The sequence below is a fragment of the Panthera onca genome, chromosome D4 (assembly GCF_046562875.1).
Source record: "Panthera onca isolate mPanOnc1 chromosome D4, mPanOnc1 haplotype 2, whole genome shotgun sequence".
NCBI lineage: Eukaryota > Metazoa > Chordata > Mammalia > Carnivora > Felidae > Panthera > Panthera onca.
Genome location: NC_138351.1, coordinates 7,457,703 through 7,477,761, shown reverse-complemented (window position 1 = coordinate 7,477,761; position 20,059 = coordinate 7,457,703). Strand labels below are relative to the sequence as shown.

The 20,059-nt window shown below is 43.8% G+C and overlaps 1 protein-coding gene and 1 pseudogene across 4 annotated transcripts in view; both read left to right on the top strand.

Moving 5' to 3' along the window:
- Positions 1 to 5,900: 5,900 nt before the first annotated feature.
- LOC132663691 (splicing factor 3B subunit 4 pseudogene) lies at positions 5,901 to 7,030 on the top strand (annotated as a pseudogene).
- Positions 7,031 to 14,119: 7,089 nt separating this feature from the next.
- Positions 14,120 to 20,059, top strand: part of JAK2 (Janus kinase 2) — a 120,817-nt gene continuing 114,877 nt past the window's right edge. For all 4 annotated transcript variants that reach the window (XM_078436068.2, XM_081790859.1, XM_060610194.3 and 1 more), the window contains exons 1-2: positions 14,120 to 14,138; positions 14,639 to 14,718. The gene's annotated coding sequence lies outside the window, so the exon portion shown is untranslated. The remainder of the gene's footprint in view (positions 14,139 to 14,638; positions 14,719 to 20,059) is intronic.

The following is a 20,059-nucleotide window of genomic DNA, read 5'->3' as shown; positions in this document are numbered from 1 at the left end:
CCTGCTTTGTCAAAGATTAGTTGACCATACGTCTGTGGGTCCATTTCTCGGTTCTCTATTCTGTTCCATTCATCTGAGTGTCTGTTTTTGTGTCAGTACCATACTGTCTTGGTGATTACAGCTTTGTAATACAGCTTGAAGTCCTGGATGGTGATGCCTCCTGCTTTGGTTTTCTTTTTCAAGATTGCTTTGGCTATTCGGGGTCTTTTCTGGTTCCATACAAATTTTAGGATTGTTTGTTCTAGTTTGAGGAATGCTCATGTTATTTTGATAGGGATGGCATTGAATATGTAGATTGCTTTGGGTAGTGTTAACATTTAACAATAATTTGTTCTTCCTATCTAAAAGCATGGAATATTTTTCCATTTTTTTGTGTCTTCTTCAATTTCTTTCATAAGCTTTCTATAGTTTTCAGTGTATAGATTTTTCACCTCTTTCGTTAGATTTATTCCTAGTTTTTTATGGTTTTTGGTGCAATTTTAAATGGGATCGATTCCTTGATTTCTCTTTCTGTTGCTTCATTTTGGTGTATAGGCATGCAACCGATTTCTGTGCATTGATTTTATATCCTGCGACTTTGCTGAATTCATAGATCAGTTCTAGCAGTTTTTTGGTGGAATCTTTTGGGCTTTGCATATAGAGTATCATGTCATCACAAAGAGTGAAAGTTTGACCTCCTCCTGGCCAGTTTGGATGCCTGTTATTTCTTTGTGTTGTCTGATGGCTAAGCTAAGACTTCCAATACTAGGTTGAATGACAGTGGTGAGAGTGGACATCCCTGTCTTGTTCCTGACTTTAGTGGGGAAAGCTTTCAGTTTTTCCCCATTGAGGATGTTAGCACTGGGTCTTTCATATATGGCTTTTATGATCGCAAGGTATGATCCTTCTATCCCTACTTTCTTGAGGGCTTTTATCAAGAAAGGATACTGTATTTTGTTAAATGCTTTCTCTGCATCTATTAAGAGGATCAGGTGGTTCTTGTCCTTTCTTTTATTGATGTGATGAATCACAACGATTGTTTTGCAGATATTGAACCAGCCCCGCATCCCAGGTATAAACCCCACTTGGTTGTGGTGAATAATTTTTTTAATGTATTGTTGGATCTGGTTGGCTAATATCTTGTTGAGGATTTTTGCATCCATGTTCATCAGGGAAGTTGGTCTATACTTCTCCCCTAAATCTTTTGATTGGAGCGTTTAGTCCATTTACAAATTAATCATTGATAGATATGTATTTATTGTCATTTTATTACTTGTTTTGTCATTGTTTTTGAAGATTTTCTCTGATATTTTCTTGTCTTTATCACTTTGGTCTCTCCTTTGCACTCAGAGTCCCCTTTTTAGTATAGGTGCTGCCAAAGCAAGCACTCAGAGTCCCCTTTAATATTTCTTGCAGGGCTTGTTTAGTGGTCATGAATACACTCAATTGTTGCTTGTCTGGGAAACTATCTCTCCTTTTATTCTGAATGATAGCCTTGCTGGATAGAGTATTCTTGGCTGTAGATTTTTCCCATTCAGCACTTTGATTATATCATGCCACTCCCTTCTGGCTTGCCAAGTTTCTACTGAGAAATCTCCAGCTTGTCTTATGGATTTTTCCCTTATAAGTTAAAGATTTCTTTTGTCATATTGCTTTTAGGATTTTTCTTTATTTCTATATTTTGCAGAATTAACTATAATATGTCTTGGTTTTGGCCTGTTTTTGTTGATTTTAATGGGAGTTCTCTGTGCTTCCCTGGACCTGGATGTCTGTTTCCTTCCCCAGATTAGGTAAATTTTCAGATATTATTTCCTGAAATAAATTGTCTGCCCCCTTTTCTCTCTCCTCTTCTTCTGAGACTCCTATAATATGAATGTTATTACATTTGATTGAGTCACTGAGTTCCTTGGATCTATTCTTATGTTGCAAAATTATTATTTCTCTCTTTTGCTCAGCTTTATTATTTTCCATTATTTTGTCTTCTAAGTAACTAATTCTTTCCTCTACTGTTCGTTGAATCAAGCCTGTTTCCAGTCTCGTTTATTGCGTTCTTTGTCGTTGATTGATTCTTTTTTTTAACTCCTTTATCTTTGTGGTAAGGGTCTCACTGATGTCTTCTATTCTTTTCTCAAGCCCAGTGAGTATCCTTATGATTGTTGCTTTAAACACTCCTTCAGACATGTTACCTATATCTATTTTACTTAGATCTCTGGCTTTATCTTGTTCTTTCATTTGGGATAATTCCTCCATCTCTGCATTTTGTCTAAGTCTCTGCCTTCTACTTTGTGTTAGAAAAGCCAGTTATATCTCCCACTCCTGAATGTAATGGTCTTATGAAGAATAGGTCAAGTAGTGCCCAGGTGCTTCAGGGAGTTTCTCTGGTGTGTGCTGCATGTTTTGGCTGCTCTATCTTTCAGGCCAGTCATCTGCAGAGGCTCTCCTTGCCTGCTGTGGGCAGTGTTTGGTCCCTGGACTGAATGTGGTGAGGTTAAATAGGTGTTCTCTTGTCTGCTTGTGAAATGAGACCTGATACCACCTCCACCAGAACTGAAGCCCTGAAGAGCTCTCTGGTCAGAAGATGTGGTGTGGGCAGGGGTTTGTGCTGGTCTTCTAGGGTAGGGGCCCACTGTGCTGGGACTGAGGCAGTGTTGACTGAGAGTGAATAATCTACCCACTGTGTGCCCCAGGCATTTTTCAGATGCTGTTTCCACATTGTCTGCTCCTGGGTTCTTTGTCTGCCTTCTCTCCAGGAACAGGGAAGTGCCCTCCAGGCTCTATCCTAGCCAAGTTCAGTGACCTTTAAAAGTCAGCCTTTATTTGTAACAATGTGGATGAAGCTAGAATATATTATGCTAATTGAAATAAGTCAATCAGAGAAAGACAAATACCATATGATTTCACTCATATGTAGAGTTTAAGAGACAAAACAGATGAACATATAGGAAGGGGGAGGAAGAAAAGAGAAGAGAGGAAAACAAACCACAAGAGTCTCTTAATTATAGAGAACAAACTGAGGGTTAATGGAGGCAGGTGGGTAGGAGATGGGCTAGATGGACGATGGGTACTAAGGAGGGCACTTGCTGTGGTGAGCACTGGTGTTGTATGTAAGTGTTGAATCACTGAATTCTACTCCTGGAACCAAGATTACACTGAATGTTGGCTAACTAAAATTTAAATTAAAAAACACACACACACACAAAAAAACCCCTCCAGGCTGTAAGCCCCACTGGTTACAAGAACGCACAAAATTCAGCCCCTCTCATTTTCCAAGCCAATGGCTTTGGGGAAGTGTTCTCCTTGTCTGTTTCTGTGTGTACTTCTCTCTCTTTCTCTCACCCTTCTCCACAACCATGGCTCCCTCCTCTCCGCAGCAATAGTGATCCAATTCTCTCCTGAAGCACTTCTCCACACTTCTTACCTTCTTCAATGTGGCCTCTTCTCTCTCTTTAGTTGTGGAGTTTTGTTCCATCAGCCTTCAGGTCAATTCTGGGGTCTTTAGGATGATTGATAGTTATCTAGCTGTGTTTGTGGGACAAGACATGCAAGGAGCCTTCTATTCCATTGCCATCTTGAAAATCGAGTTGTTTTCTTAAGAGCATGAAAGTGCATCGAATTTATAACACAAAGCAAAATGTTTTAAAATGATCTCTGCCATCCATCTTTTATTTCCCTACACGTACTGCCACAATATGAAATAAAAATTTCTTCTTTTTGTTCATCCTTCAAGGCATTTGGGCCTCACTTGTCTTTCATCTTTCCCCCTTCCCTCTCTTCTCTGCACATCTGTTTATTTTGAAAGTCACTCTGAGCTCTTAGGCTATTTCTTTTCTTTTCACTTCACCCGTATCATGGATTTCCTACAACAGTGGTTCTTAAACTTTTACATACATCAGAGTCATCTGGAACTCTTGTTAAAACACAAGTGACTGGGCCTCATCTCCATAATTTTATACAGGAGTTTTGAGTTTGGGCTTAAGTATTTCCATTTCTGACAAGTCAGGCAGTGCTGATACTGCTGGTCCAGGGACCACATTTGGAGAATCACTGCTCTACAACCGAGGAGCATCTGGAGCTGTTCCAGCAAAAAAGAGTCTGTCCCTGGGTAGGAGCCTTTGTTATATACTATATGTAAATAATATTACCTGATTCCTTAAGAATTTAATGAATCAGTTTCCATCATCATATTTATATTCTTTAAATAGGGTTGTGTACAGCCTCTGCCTTAAAAAGAGAAGAATAAAGGAAATAGTATTTATTGCTTGATTGCCTATTCAGGAGACTGTAGAGTGTGGTTGGCTCTGAGGCCAGACCATCTAGGGTTCAGTCCTGACTTTGCAGGATTTAAGGAAGTCCCTAGGAAGGTTACTATTTGTGCCTCAGTTTCTTACTTTTGAAACGAAGATAACGAAATGAACCACTTCACGGAGTTGTTGTGAGGCTCAAGTGATTTAATACATAAAAAGCCCTTGACGGATGATGACTGGTGTGTTGCAAGCACTCTGATGTCACCTATTATTATTATCAGGATTGTGTTGAGTGTTTTTTATTTGTTATCTCATTATAACTTAAAATCAGTGCTCAAAGGTAAGCACCCGTATTATTCTCATAGGGAAGATTAGGAAACAGAAGTTCAGAAAGGTTGAATAACTGATCAAGGTCCCCCAGGACTTTTACCAGAGTAAAAATCTCTGGTCTTTGTATGTCATCAGTATTTTCCCAAAGGAATCATTTTTTCCATAAGAAAAATGGTATAAGGCTGCTCATTTCAGAAGTATATTTGAATGTGATTGAATAATTACTTGCTTCGTTAGATGGTTGGTGAATTTTATGATCAAGCATTATTATGTCTACTTTAAGTATATTAAAGACAAAGGAAGACAAGGAGAGGTAGAACAGTGGCTGTATAACATACATACTCTGCGAGGTACCTGTCACATAAGAGGTGTTTAGTAAATATTTGTTGAACTATTGGAATTAATGTGATTTGGAATTAAAATCACCTAAAATTAAAGATTCATAATATCCAGAGTTAGTGAGATTATAGAGAAATGGGCATGATATGCTACTCTGAGATTTTTGAAAGTCAATTTGGCAATAGCCCCCCAAATTTAAATATGTATTTCCTTTGGCCCAGACAGTCTCTGTCTATCCTAGGGAATACCTTTGTGCCCATGAAATGTATATATAATGATGTGCAAATTTAGCACTGCTTTCAATTGTGAAAATTACAAACCTAAATGTTGATAAATGCTGGAATTATTGAATAAATTATAAGTCACCTATTTCATTGGACCCTGTATAAGAGTTAAAAGGCGTGAAGGAAAGCAATACATATTGAATGAAAGATCTCCAGTATGTGATAAGTGAAAAAATGGTAACAGAAAAACGGGTAGAATTATCCATTTTATTTATGGGGCTCAAAACTACATCTGTAGGAGGTATGTAATAGAAAAAAGTCTGAAAAGTTACACACCAGACAGTCATCAATGGTTACCTCTGGCAAGTGAAGAGGGCTAGGGGAAGAGGACCAAGGGGAACTTCTACTTTGTACACTATACAGTGTGTATTATTTGGATTATCCACAAGTAGTATGTATGAACATTTACTTATGAGATCAAAACAGAAAAAAGAAGCTTGTTCAACAAATGTAGTTAGCTCTTTGATATGGATAATAGATAATAGAATAATAAGAATAATAGATGCGTAATTCTTTTTTTTTTTTTTAAGTTTATTTATTTATTCTGAAAGAGAGAGAGAGAGTTAGGGGGAGGGGCAGACAGAGAGGGAGAGAGAGAATCCCAAGTGGGATCCATGCTGTCAGTGCAAAGCCTGATGTCAGGGCTCAATCCCATGAACCATGAGATCATGACCTGAGCTGAAATCAAGAGTTGGATGCTCAAATGACTGAGCCACCCAGGAACATGCCCAAGGATAGAGTCAGGGCAGTACAAACGCTACAGAATCTTGAGTGAGGAAGATACCAACTATGCCATTAACTCACGAACATGGTCAAACTCAGTGGGAAACCACTACAGGTGAACAAGGCTCACAAGAACCTGGATTTTGGGGCTAACATTTTCGTTGGCAATTTGGACCCAGAGATTTGTGAGAAGCTGCTTTATGATAACTTCTAGCACCTTTGGAGTGATCTTGCAAACCCCTAAGATTATGTGGGATGCTGACACAGGCAACTCGGAAGATTATGCCGTTATTAGTTTTGCTTCATTTGATGCTTTGGATGCAGCTGTTGAGGCCATGAAGGGCAGTATCTCTGTAACCACCCTATCACTGTGTTCTATGGCTTCAAAAAGGACTCCAAGTGTAAGCACTGTAGCTCAGTATCCAAACAACTTCTGGCAACCCAGAACCCACTTTCCCAGGCTGACTGCCTTCATCAGCTGTTGGCAGATGCATCCCACTCTCCTCACCCCCACCCCACCCCCCAATTCTGTGGTATCATCACTGGGGCCTGGGCTTCCTCCACCAGGCATGCCCCTTCCTCAGTCCCTCCCACCCCCATTGCTGCCCCCTGGAGCCCTTCCACCTGGGATACCCCCAACCATACCCTCACCACCTATGCTTCCTGGGGCTGGAGGACAAGGCCCACCATCAGCAAGAACCCCAGAGGCCAGACATCCTGGATACAGACACTCTTATCCTCACCCATTTCCACCAGGTGGGATGCCTCATCCAGGGATGTCTCAGATGCAACTGGCCCACCATACTCTCATAGCTTAGAATAACCCCCATGCTGGGCCCCAGGCTCTGGGAGGCAGCCACCACCCGACTGTCCCCTGGAATGCCTCATCCAGAACCTCCTCCAATGGACATGTCCCTCCAGTGATCTCTGTTTGGATCTCCCATGGATCACCCGGGTCTTTGCGTCCACATGGATACACTGGGCCTCCTCCACTCATGCCCCCTCGTGGATATGCTGGGCTGCCAAGACCCCCTCGCATGGCTACCAGTGGGGGCCCCTCCCTCCACCCAGACCCACCTCCCGGCCTCCAGTTCCCCTCATGGCCCACTTCCAGGCCATTTTCCTCAGTAATTTCTCATTCTCTTGCCTCCTGTTCTATGGTCCCAATATCTTTCTCAATTCCTTGGACCAATCAGAATTGCTGTAACTTACTAGGGCTAAGGCACTAATTCCTCTCAGGACATTTTTTAGTGTAATTTTTTTTTCATAAGAGGTTTTATTTTATTTTTTTCTGTGTTGCTCCTAAATGTTTTGCAAATGCACAGAGAAAATAAAACTAAACTCCTTGTTTAAAAAAGACAAGTAAGTACTGGGGCATCTGGGTGGCTCTGTTGGTTGAGTCCACCTCTTTTTCTTTTTCTTTTTTTTTCTAATGTGCATTTATTTTTGAGAGAGAGAGAGAGAGACAGAGACAGAGACAGAGCATGAGTGGGGGAGGGGAATAGAGAGGGAGATAAAGAATCTGAAGCAGTCTCCAGGCTCTGAGCTGTCAGCACAGAGCCTGATGCAGGGCTTGAACTCACCAACTGCGAGATCATGACCTGAGCCAAAGTCAGATGCTTAACTGACTGAGCTACCCAGGTGCCCCAAGTATTTAACTCTTGATTTTGGCTCAGGTCATGATCTCATGAGTTCAAGTCCTGCTTCGAGCTCTGCGCTGACAATGCGGAGCCTGCTTGGGATTCTCTCTCCCTCTCTCTATGCCCCTCCCTGCTCTTGCTGTCTCTGTCTCTGTCTCTGTCTCTCTCTCTCTCTCAAAATAAATAAATAAATAAATAAATAAATAAATAACTTCAAAAAAATACTTCATAGTCATTCAATTACAATAATCTCAACAAAAGTCCAGAATGACATTGGTGGTTTTTTTTTTTAAATGTTTATTTATTTATTTTTGAGAGGGAGAGAGAGAGCAAGCATGCAAGTTGGGGGAAGGGGCAGAGAGAGGGAGAGATAGAATCCCAAGCAGGCTCCAAGCTGTCAGCACAGAGCCCTGATGTGGGGCTCGAACCCACAAACCGTGAGATCATGACCTGAGCCGAAATCGAGAGGGCACTTAACCGACTGAACCACCCAGGCACCCCTAGGTGTATTTTTTTAAGAAAACAAATTTCAAGTCAGCAAATTCAGGCATATACCACTGTGATGGGTGTCAGGTCTAAAAGAGAAATGAGAAGATAAAAATGTGGAGAAAGTAAGACCACCCTAAAGCAGGTGCTCCCTCAGCACCAGCTGCCTCTGCTGGGAGGAAAATGCTGGCTTTCCCTTTGGCCAACTCTCATCATGGAGAGATAGAGAGGTGCAGCCTCCAAACCTCAGAAAGAGAAGGCATCGAGAGAGAGACTGGGCGTGGGGACGGGTCTGCTTGTTGAGCAAATACACTCAAGGACAAATTATAAACATTGGGGGTATGTAGTCTTGTAGGGTTAGAAGTTGAGAACTGTTGTATGTAGCATCCTCTGGTCCAGCTGTGTATTTCATAGGTAAAATTGAAATACACAGTGTTTAAACACAACAGTATGATGCTTGAATATCACATTAGATTTTCTTTTGATCAGTAATGTAGCTAAAGTGGATTGACCATTGCAATTACTATAGATATGGCCCAGAAGATTCACAAAACTCAGTTAAAGACAAAGTTGGGTGAAGCAAGGGAGAAAAGAAAACCCAACAGCCCTGAGAGGGAGTGATGATAGGGAGGAGGCGGTGAAGGTGATGAAAATTTCCCTGCAGGAAATAGCCACCATACTCAAGGGCAGCTTATTTCTGGCTAACCTATGGGTTCTATGTAATGTCTCAGATTGTAACTAATACCTTCTATAGTTATTCTTGACTTCATAATTGAAGATAGACTTGCAAATTTGTGAGTAAATTGGAGTTTTAAAGGACATACGTCTTCTCTGTCATAATTTGAGAGGTTTTTTTTTTTTTTTTTTCTTTTCTTTTCTCATCAGCATGCTATATATCTATCTTCCTTCAGGTTATTTCATTGCAAGTAGTCTGATGGAAGTAAATCTAGCTTAAGTAAAAAGGACAAATTTGTCATAAGGAAATATTTTCAAGATACCAAATACAGGAAGTTTCTTTGGGCCTTATAAGGAAGAGGAAACTGAAACATTATGAGGACTCATTCTTGGTATGTTCTCTTTTTCTCTTTCCTCTCTTACATCTGCATTACTCTTTTTTCCCCACAGCAAACTAACTTTCTGTGCAGCTCCACATACAGGGAGAAAGATAGTAACACCACAATAGCAGATTTAATGTTAGAGCATGAGTGGCTTCAAGTGAACAGAAAAGTCTGAGCAACTGTCTTCGAATCCCAGTTTGGGCTTCCCCAAGAGGGGGACCCTGATTGGCTCAGCTTGATTCATGTGACAACTCATGGTGCAATTAAGAAGCCTGGTGGGGTGGGGGAGGGTCATGAAGAATAACACCGGCTAGAGGTTGGCTGGCTGCTCTGGGTGAAGTAGGGCCATTCCTAGAGAAAGAGGGCAGAATCCATAATCTTTATAAATAAGAACTTTATAAATAAGTCTGTAATCTTTATAAATAAACTAACAATTATGCCAGGGGGATTTCTGTTTTTTAAGAGTGAATCATGGTATGAATCCTTTTATAAAGTTTTTAGTGGATTTGTAACTATACCTCTATTTTGAATACAAAATTTTTGCAAAGTAGAACATAATTATAACAGACATTTTGCATATGTCACCAAATAATTATTCTCACTCAAAGAAGGCTATTAATTCCTGGTTTACAGAGGGGAACACTTTTGGTTTTCATGCATCAAAATTAAATTTATCTGGTTATCTCAAGGAGGGACCTGTGTGCCAGGAACACCTTTATCTTTGGGACTATAAGGAAGGATGAGAGGTCTGATGTAGCAGCAGGGATCTGCTGAAGTGCAGAGGAGGTATTGGACTGTTTGTTTTTCCTTCCATATCTAACCAAACTTTGAAATGAATGATTCTAAAATATCTGGATGATTCAAAGTAAAAAACAAAACAACAAAAGAAAACAAAAAAAAAAACATTGCTTGCTTTTCTGTCTACCCGATTCACACTCCCGCCTTTGCTTTTTGGTTTATATTACTAGACCTGGAATAAATCAGCCTCTCTCCATAGCTATTTCCCTTGCCTTCAGAAAAGTATATCTTCCCTGTCTTGGAAATAAACAAAGTAACTCTCTGTCTATCCCCAACCCTTTGCTTGAATCTGTTTCCCTTTCCAAGGACTTTCCTGGTTTTTTTTTTTGTTTGTTTTTTGGTTTTTTTGCTGTCACATTTTTTTTTTTTTTGCTCATTTTAAGATTAATGTTTTCATTATTTCATCATTTAATGGCATAGTTGTTTGTTTTTTATTTTTTTAATGTTTATTCATTTTTGAGAGATAGAGACAGAGTGGGAGCAGGCGAGGGGTAGAGAGAGAGGGAGACACAGAATCGGAAGAAGGTTCCAGGCTATGCACTATTAGCACAGAGCCTGACACAGGGCTTGAACTTCCAAACCATGAGATCATGACGTGAGCTGAAGTGCATGCTTAACTGACTGAGCCACCCAGGCTCCCGTTTGTTTGTTTTATTTACAAATGCAAGTCTTTGCATTTATCTCTGTTACAACTCAGCCCTTATCATTCCAGCCCACACAGTTCTGTGTAATGTGACACATCGTGACAAATGCTTCGGGATTACTAATAAAATCCAACATATTTCTTATACCTCCCAGCTTGGTGAGATCTGTAAATTGTCCTTATCACAACTATAATACACATTTAATAACTGTGCAAAGGGTTTAAAAATACTTTTTCATCTAATCTTCAAAATGACTTTTCAAGGAAGGTATTATTATCCCCATTATACTGATGAAGAAATGGAAGCTTAGAAAATCTAAACGACTTCCTTGGTCAAAGCTGTGATTGAAACCTGGGTCTGCCAGACTCTCAAGCTTAAGTTCTTAAACCCTTGGCTGTGTATTTGCAACCTTGGCGTTGCATCAAACCACCTAAGAACTTTAAAAAGTGATAGCAGCCAAAGCCCCATCTCACAAAACTGTCACAGTCTTGTTGCAGGGGTGGGTTTGGGGAGTGGTAGTCAAGGACCACGGCTGCCATTTTCTGCTCCAGCCCAACGGCAGGATCTTGCTGTGTGCCATACGCTTTGCCCCAGAGGTAACAATTAGCTGCTAGTTTTTACTTTTAGATACGGCCATATCATCAGTTTTGAATCTAAATGTGTAATTCTCCAACCCATGTTTCTTATTTCTCCATATTGTGTGAAAGAATGTCACAAAAGCCTTGGTCCAGTTTGTTCTCATGGAATTCTTTTTTATCCTTATCAAAAATAGGAGAATCTTGGATCGCCTGGGTGGCGTAGTCGGTTAAGTGACTGACTCTTGATTTCGGCTCAAGTCATGACCTCATTCATGGCTCATGGGTTTCAGCCCCATGTCTGGTTCTGCACTGTGCTTGGGATTCTCTGTTTCCCTCGCTCTTTCTCCCACTTGTGCTCTCTCTAAAATAAATAAAAACTTAAAAAAAAAAATAGAGGAATCTTTCTGAAATATTTGCTCTGGGAGCAAATTTCTGGCTATGCCACTACGAGGGATCACACAAAGAGCTAGACAATTCTCTACAGTGTGAAAAGAGCTCAACATTCCAGGGCAGTATTGACTTCAAACTCATACTACCTTAGTGAGAAGAGAGGCTTGCACTCTCTGAATGATGACACCGGGCAAGTCACTTTCTGGGCAGGTAGGTAGAGATTTCTCAATTCCATAAACTTAAGAATAATGCATTTCCTTTCCAGTCCACCTGTTTTTCATACCCAAATCACTTTTATAAAGAAAAGAGTCCCTTTCCTCACAAGAAACCCTCAATAGCCACTGTTACAAATGACCTCCCCCCTGCAAACAGGCCGTGGACAGTAACAGATACCATGTCTGATTGAACAAACATGTCATTGTAAAATATAGAAAGATCACTTACTGCATGGAATGCTTCTGCTCTGTTTCAGAGTTCTAAAATGGACATTTTTTTTTTTTCCTCACAAAAGAGAATGTTTCCATTTCCACAGTTCAGATGATTTTAACTTTAGCTGTGATATTAAAGACAACTTGGCCATTTTGTCTTCTTTGTGTGAGCCTGCGTTCTGGTTTCTACTCCAGTAACAATTTTCTTTTGTAGAAAAAGGGAATTCTCATGATAGTTGCTGCTTGTAATTTCAGCCTTTATATTCGAAGATTTTCGATTTGCCACTGAGTCACAACCAGTTCCAGTTCCTTTTTAGAAATTAAAATTAAGGACTCTCCAGCGCATATTTTGCTTGCGTATTTTGCTTACAGAACAGTAACCGTAGGAATGCAATTGTCCTGTAAATCCCTCCCTCTTAGGAGAAAAGGAGGGCTGTAGTTCATTATTTACTTTAAAGGAGTCAGTGTGAATTCAAGTCATTTCCTATCCTGCTATCATTTGCTGAAAGACCTTTTGCAATGGGTCTTATGTAAGAAGAAATGGGGGAGTTGCTTTGGTGAGTTGATTAGAGAAATCATTAAATACAAGTTAGACCTGAAGCTCAGCATCATTTGTGAGTGGGGAAACAGGGGCTATAAATGCATCCAGTGTTTCAGATTGAAAGAGGGCTAATATGAGAAAAAGACCGTACACAGTTGGGTTCCAGGCTACTCCTTTGGCCTCATCTCTTACCCACTGCTCCCTCCTTCACTGTCCTCCAGCTACGGTGACCTCTTTTCCAGGTCCTTGAACTTACCAAGCACATTCCTTTCTCAGGGTCTTTGCCCCTGTTAGTCCCTCCGCCTGAAACTCTTTTGCCAGATAGTTGCAGGACTGGTGCATTCTCATTCCCCACATCTCTGCTCAAATGTCACTTACTCTGGGAGGTCTCTCTTGGCCACCCCTCGCTAAAATAGCCTACTGCCTCCTCGCTTTCTATCCCTTTACTTTGTTTTATTTATCTTAGTGGCAATTATACACTGGCACATCATGCGTTTCCAGTATGTTTGTCACTTTATCAGAATCCACGCTCCGGTAGAGCAAGTAGAACGCGCGTTGTGATTACATAGCATCCTTGGGGGCCTTACGGTCCGGCACCTGGTGGAGGGTATGCGGATATGTGTTGAACGAATGAGTGGGGCTTTGGGGGACGGTGGGCTATGTTTGTCCTCATTCGCCAGTCCGCAGGCAGCTGGGCGCCTCGTCCCACCCTCACCCTATTCTCGTAGAGGTGAGGGACTGCAGTCGGGCGCACCTGCACAGAACTGCGCGTGTGAACGCTGCCCCAACTCTCGGCGCCACTTCCCCTCGGGCCGAGAGGCCCGGCCTGGGGAAGGACAGGTCCGCGGCACGAGGAACGTGGAAGCGAAAGCAGAAGGGGAACGAACGACCGTGCCCGGGAGGATAACGTGTGTGGTGGCCGGCTGCGTGCAGGGGGCGCCTTCCCGGCCGGGCTGACTCATTCCCAGCCGCCTCCACGGCGGGCGGCCGCCACACACACGCCCATCTGGGGAGGGGCGGGCCCAGCCCCGGCGCCCGGCTCCCGCTGGCTCCGCGGCCCGGCTAGCCAGCTCCAGCTCAATTTCCCCGCCCGTTCGGGCCCGGGGGACGCCCCGGGAATCTCCGCGCGCTCCCGCCGCCTGGCCGAGCAGCCGGGTCGTGCGTGGCCGCCGCCCGCCAGCCCCGCGGCGCGCGCGCCCGGAGAAGTGCGGCCCGGGCGCTCGGCGCACGCGCACACGCGCAGTCCCGGGGCGCGTGCCCGACTCCCGCCCCCGCCCCCGCCCGCGGGACCGTCTCGGTCGGCAGCGATCGGGCCGCCAGACTGCCGGCGGACTCCGACGCAAATAGGGCGTCCGGACCAGTATCGCCTGAGGCGCCGAGAAGCCGGTGTGGCCCGGGAGAGGGTGGAGACGACGCCTGTGACGGGCTTCCCGGCCGCCCGAAGTGGGAGTGGTGTGGGCTGGAAGAAGGAGAGAGGAAGAGGAGCAGAAGGGGGCGGCGGCGGCCGCCTACGGGCTTCCCTGCGCGCTGACAGGCTGGGCCGGCGCCCGGCTCGGTCGGGAGTTGGTGCCGCCGCCTCTGCCGCTCGGCCCCTGGGCCCGGACTCGCGGCGCGCGTCGGGGCGGAGAGCTGCTGCGGCAGCGCGGGGCCAGGCCCGGGGCTCGCCGCCGAGGGATGTGAGTGGGAGCCGACCCCGCGCGGGAGGGCCCGGGAGGGCCCAGCCTGGAGGACCCCGGCACCCCTACCCACTCCGGGGGCCCCGCGGATCTCGGCCGGCGGCGGGCGCCGGGGCGGAGCGGCCCCGGCGGGCCCCGGGGGCGCGTCCTCGCCGCGGGATCGGTGCAGCTGGTGCGTGCGATTGCTGCGTGGCCTCTGGCTGGGGGGCCGCAGTCGTCTGTCCGCATCCCTCCCACCTCCTGATGCCCGCTGTCCCCCCTGCTAGTGGCCCAGTAAACTTCTCGGCAAGAAAATCTTCCCTCTCGAAGCGGGGGGGGGGGGGGGGGGAGCCTGCAACGGCGTGTTTTCCTGTTGCTGTTTGCATCCATGTGTGCCTCGTAGCCGCCTTCCCCCCTCCCCTTAAACCTCTTTAAAATTTTGTAGACGTCCGCACCGCCTAGGGAAGAGCATCTATTTCCCCAGGATTTCTGCGGTAATAACCGCTGCTTGCTTTTTTTAGGTTTCAGAAGCAGGCGAGGGAACAAGATGTGAACTGTTGCTCTTCGGAAGAAAAAGGTCCCCGCTGCCCTTCCCGCGAAGGTGGGTTTGAGATCCCGGCTGCTGTGCTCCGTGGCGGCGAAGGCGAGTGTGGACTGCGTGCGTAGGAAGGGTGGGAACGTGTGTAGACAGGCAGGGCTCACTGAAAATGGCAGTGCTGGACTTAGAATGTGGGTCGGGGAGGGTAGTTCGGGGGGTGTTTAGTGTTGCTCTTGGATCCTTTAAGAAACATTCATTGCTTCTTTTCCTGCGAATTAGAAGAGCAGCGAGGCTTTACGTGGGGGGGGGGGGTGGGGGGGGGGAGCCTTGCGCCTTAACCCTTTCTCCTCCAGCAGCCAGAGCTCGGTAATCTTTCAAGGAGGGACATTTTCAAGTACTCAGAGATACCTACTGGGAGAACACGTTAGCTGTTGTGCTGGGGTTTCTGCTACCACACTGAATGCTTCCTGGATGGTTTTATCTGCCTAAGTTTGGTGCGTCGGTTGAATTCACCCAGTTTGCTTTCCGGTGGTGATTAATGTGTCAGGAGAAACTCCTTTTCTCTGAATGAAAGGCCAGGAGCGGCCGAATATGTCATAGAGGGGAGGGGAAATGTGGAGAAGGAAATTAGAAGTGGGAATAAGAGCGATGACGACTGCGTTTGGTTTCTTAATAGTGTGTGCAAGCGAGTTGTTGGGCTACTGCAAATAGCCTTGTGTGACACCCAGCAGATGTGAAGATGAATAATCAACCTTTGGACTCCCTTTCCCCACCCCCCTCACCTTTTAGCACAAGTGTGAAAATCACTAGCTTGCATGTGCGACATGTCTGCAAACTGGATGTGCCCGGCACTTGCCTTAATAGTGGGTGTGTTTACCTGGAGAGGAAAGCCGCAGCCCTTGGTCACTGGATACGCGGGAATGCCTGCGTTGGCTCCAGCTGAATGGCCCGCGTTTTAGGGACAGTTACAGAATAGTTTGTTTCCTATACTGGTGTTTCCTCGGGTTCGAGGCAGGTGCCTCAGGTATGGGAAGGAAACGTGGTATCTTGTGTCTCCTTCCCCCGGCTGTTGCTGAAAGGCGGGATGCTTTGGAGGCAGAATAGGAAAAGAGCGCTGGCCCTGGTGTCAGATCTGGGTTTGAATCCTGGTGTTCCTGCCACTTTATGGTTGTATTATTCAACCTCTCCTTGAGCCCCACTTTTCTTAGAAGGTTGTTGTGACGATTCAGTAAGATCATGCATGCAAAATAGTACATCGCTTGGCTACTATTAAAGGCTCGGCTACTCATGGCTGGGCGGGCAGAGGAGATTCAGAGAAGGACACAATGACCCTGCGCGAGGTGGTCTGCCAGGGACCAGTGTTTCTTCCTCTTTAGTAGAAGGAGATAAAGGACTTTTAGGTCTGGAACTGGTTAACAGGTCTTAAAGCCTTTTCATGGAAAGGTTAACTCTTCTCCCTTCTTGACACCCCCTGCCCCCACCGTTGTGCCTCCTTCCCGACTGTTGTGCTGCCCTCTTGTGGTTAAGTGTGCTAAGAACTTTCTTCTGCTCCTCCCCCATCACATTCCGCACCCCCCCCCCCCCCCCCCCCCCCCCCCCCGGTCTTTTGAGGCCCCTTGCCTTTGCTCCCAGTTTCCCAAACTGTGTGCTGAGGTGCCCCGGAGCACCAGTGAACTCAGCCTTGAGCTATTAGTTTGAGGTAGTTCACAGTGTCAACATTAAATTGACACAGTCCTTTCTACAATGTCCTGTCTTTGCAAAGCAGTTTCTTTAGAGGTTGCTCTCATAAAAAGCAACTACTGTATGAGAATCAGTGTGACAGAGGAAATAAGAGTGTGATGTTGTCCAGTTTGATTCCAAGAAGTTGTAGGAGGCTGAACAAGCACTAAGTTGTAAGGACATTAAATGGTTTGAATCTACCTCCTGAAGTATTTCTCTTGGCCTCGGGGGTGCTGTGAAAATATTACTAAGAACTCCCTGAATGGACAGTTTGGGAACCTTTGCCTTAGCTTTTGGTTGGCTTTTCTGATACACACAAAAGTCTTTTTAAGTGGAAAAACTGCATTTTTAAGTGTTGGTCACAAATTGTTTCCCTTCCCCACCAAAAGTATTGATACAGTTATTGATAAAATTATTGATATCCCGCTGGTACCAGCTGATCATGGCTTAGTATATTTCCTCTCCTATTTAATATCTTTGTAGCTTCTTCCTAGTGTTTTCATTTTAAAACTAATCCTATTGCTTATTTGTCATTCTAGTCACTTCCTGGTTTTTCCAGTCCTGTTCTTGGGCTCGTATTTTTGACTTGTCGTCGTGTTGTCATCGTCTTCTTCTTCTTTTCTTTTTAATGTTTATTTATTTATTTTGAGAGAGAGCGAGCACAAGTGTGGGAGGGGCAGAGAGAGAGGGAGAGATAGAATCCCAAGCAGGCTACCTGCTCTTAGAGTAGAGCCTGATGTGGGACTCGATCTCACAAACCATGAGATCATGACCTGAGCTGAAATCAAGAGTCGGACGTTTAGCCAACTGAACCACCCAGGCGTCCCTTGACTGTCTTTTTTTTTTTCTTTTTCAACGTTTATTTATTTTTGGGACAGAGAGAGACAGAGCATGAACGGGGGAGGGGCAGAGAGAGAGGGAGACACAGAATCGGAAACAGGCTCCAGGCTCCAGGCTCCGAGCCATCAGCCCAGAGCCTGACGCGGGGCTCGAACTCACGGACCGCGAGATCGTGACCTGGCTGAAGTCGGACGCTTAACCGACTGCGCCACCCAGGCGCCCCTACTGTCTTTTTAAACTCACCATGCCCTAAATGAAAAATCGTCATTTTATACCCTTCTGTAATTTCCTTCTCTCCTTGTCATAATAGGCTTTAAATTAGGCATCATCTTTAAACTTTCATCTTTCATTTACCTCTTGTATTAACCTATTTAACATGTCCTGTTCATATTTCTTTTGTCCCTTATATCTCTGCTTACTTCACTTTACCACCTGAATCCCAGGACTTGTTTCTTCAGCCTACAATATTGAAAGTCATAGCAACCTCTCAGAGTCCAGCTTCTCTTTCTTCTGTTTATCCACAATAGAAGTGTCACTAATACTCCTTTTTGTGGCATTTCTTTGTCCCCAAATCTTCAGTGGCTTCCCACTTTGTACCTCTTAAATTTAACTTCCTCTTCCTGGCTTTCACTCTACTCTGTCATTACTCCCTGCCCTGTTTATTCAGTCTTTGGTCTAAGGACCCTCAAAAGGCATTCTCTGCTGTAGTGTTTCAAGCCGCTTTCCACATTTTCTAATAATAGTTATGCTATTTCATCTTTTAACTTTCATTTATGTTTTCCATCCTTCTTCCACCAAGCCCAATTCTGTATCTGTTTGCGTTACTCACTAGGTATGAAATAACTAAGCCGGGTCTCAGTCTCATCTGAAAAAAATGAGAATGACTCTAGTACTTTTTCCATAGGGTTGTAGTGAGAAAGAAGTGAATTAATACATGAGAAGTCCTCAAGACCAGTGCTTAGCACATTAAGTGCACCTTAAGTTTTAGCTTTTATTATTATAATTATTTATCACCACTATTATTATTAGTACTGTTACTATGGCTGTACTCCCAGTTAAAATTCTCCCTCATTTCTGAAACTATTTCTCACTAAATGCAGTTTTTTCCTTTCTATATTTCCACTGTTTTTTAGTCATAGAGGATCTTCTCATAGTTTAATTATATATTACGCTTTGGTTGTTTGATGATTATTTCTCTAGTGTTGACCATATCTTTTCAAGTTGATTGTGTATGCTTTGAGGAACACACAGAGTGCTGAGCAGATGGGGAGCATTCAATAAATGCTGTGTATTAAAAAGGAACTCTAGTCAGTTACCAAACAAATATTTGTTAATACCTACGATGTAAAAGGTACTTTGCTATGTCCAAAAGAGATGCAGAAAGATATGAAATAGGTTCCTTTCACTGAGAACTTAAAATGTAACTGGGAAATAAGTAATAAAAGTTACAGATATTTGAGACCATTTAGAGTTGAAGCGAGCAAGGAAGGCTTCAGAGAGGAAGTAGAATCAAAACTAGGCAGGATTTGATTTTGTGTAAGAGGAAGGACCTTGTATAGGTGGTAAACAGAGGCAAAATCTGCATGACATTTTCAGAGAACAGTACGGAAAGTAACTTAAGTGAAATGAAGGTTTGTGTGGCAGGGTAGTAAGAAATGAGGTTGATAATATAGATTGGAAGCAGAATACAGATACCTTTGAGTGCTAGGATGAGAAGAATATACTTTGCCTCATAGGCAGCTGAGAAGCTTTAAAAGTTTCGATGGAGAAAGAGCTTGCTAAAAGTATCTTAGGTGAAACAGACTGGCACAGTGCTAGGTATAGTATGAATTGGAAAGAAAAGTGATAGAGCGAGGAAGATAATCTAGGCCTAGTGTTTGGATTTAGTGAAAATAGGACTGGGGAGATGTCACACAAGACTTCATTATAGACTGGATAAGAAAGGAGGATGTGGTGGGGTTGGGGGGTAGGGAGGAAGACAACTCATCAAAGATGACTTTGAAGTTTTGATCTTCAGTGCCATAAGAAATTCAAGAGTGTTGGAATGTCAGGATGTCTGAGAACATCTGGGCTAGCCTCTGAATTTTGTGCATTAGGAATCTGAGACCCAGAGAGATTTAAACATGTGTCCCAAATTACTCAACTAGTTAGTGATAGAGAAAGAACTAGAATTTTTTAAATGGCCATCCTGACAGAAATAGGTATGAAAATATTAGTAGCTGGTTGAAGAGATACAGACAGCTGGACTTAGATTTTGGAGATGTTGAATTTGAGGTAACAGTGAGATAGTCAAGTGAAATAGATAGCTAGATGACTGGAACTTGGTAGAGAAATTTCAGGCTGGAATTGCAGTGCTCAGAAAGAAGAGCAGTGGACCTGAAATTGAGGCTTGGGAACTGCCCATAACTACAGGACGAAAGGAGAGGAATTAACAAAAGAGACAAAGAAGGAGCAGTCTGTCTGAGAGGAAGGTGGGTGGGTAGGTTAAGAGGGTGGGAATGATTATCATGTTGATCACTGTTGATCACTGCTAAGAAATGAGAATCAGAACTGAAAAAAGGCCTTAGAAGTGTATACTAATGTTTTTTCTAACATGAAATCTAGAAAAGCAGAAAAAGAAAATTACTTATGGTTTTCCCATGCAAACATCGCTACTGTTAATATTTTGCTCTCTCTAGTGTAAGGGATGACCTTTGGATTTGACAGTTGGGTGAATAATGGAGACTTCTACACAAAGCTCTCATCACTGGGACTAAATTTGAGAATTTTAGGCATAATAAAGACTGGGATGTATTTTTGACAGTGTTTGTCATTCATCTGTGTCCTTTTATATCACACTATACAT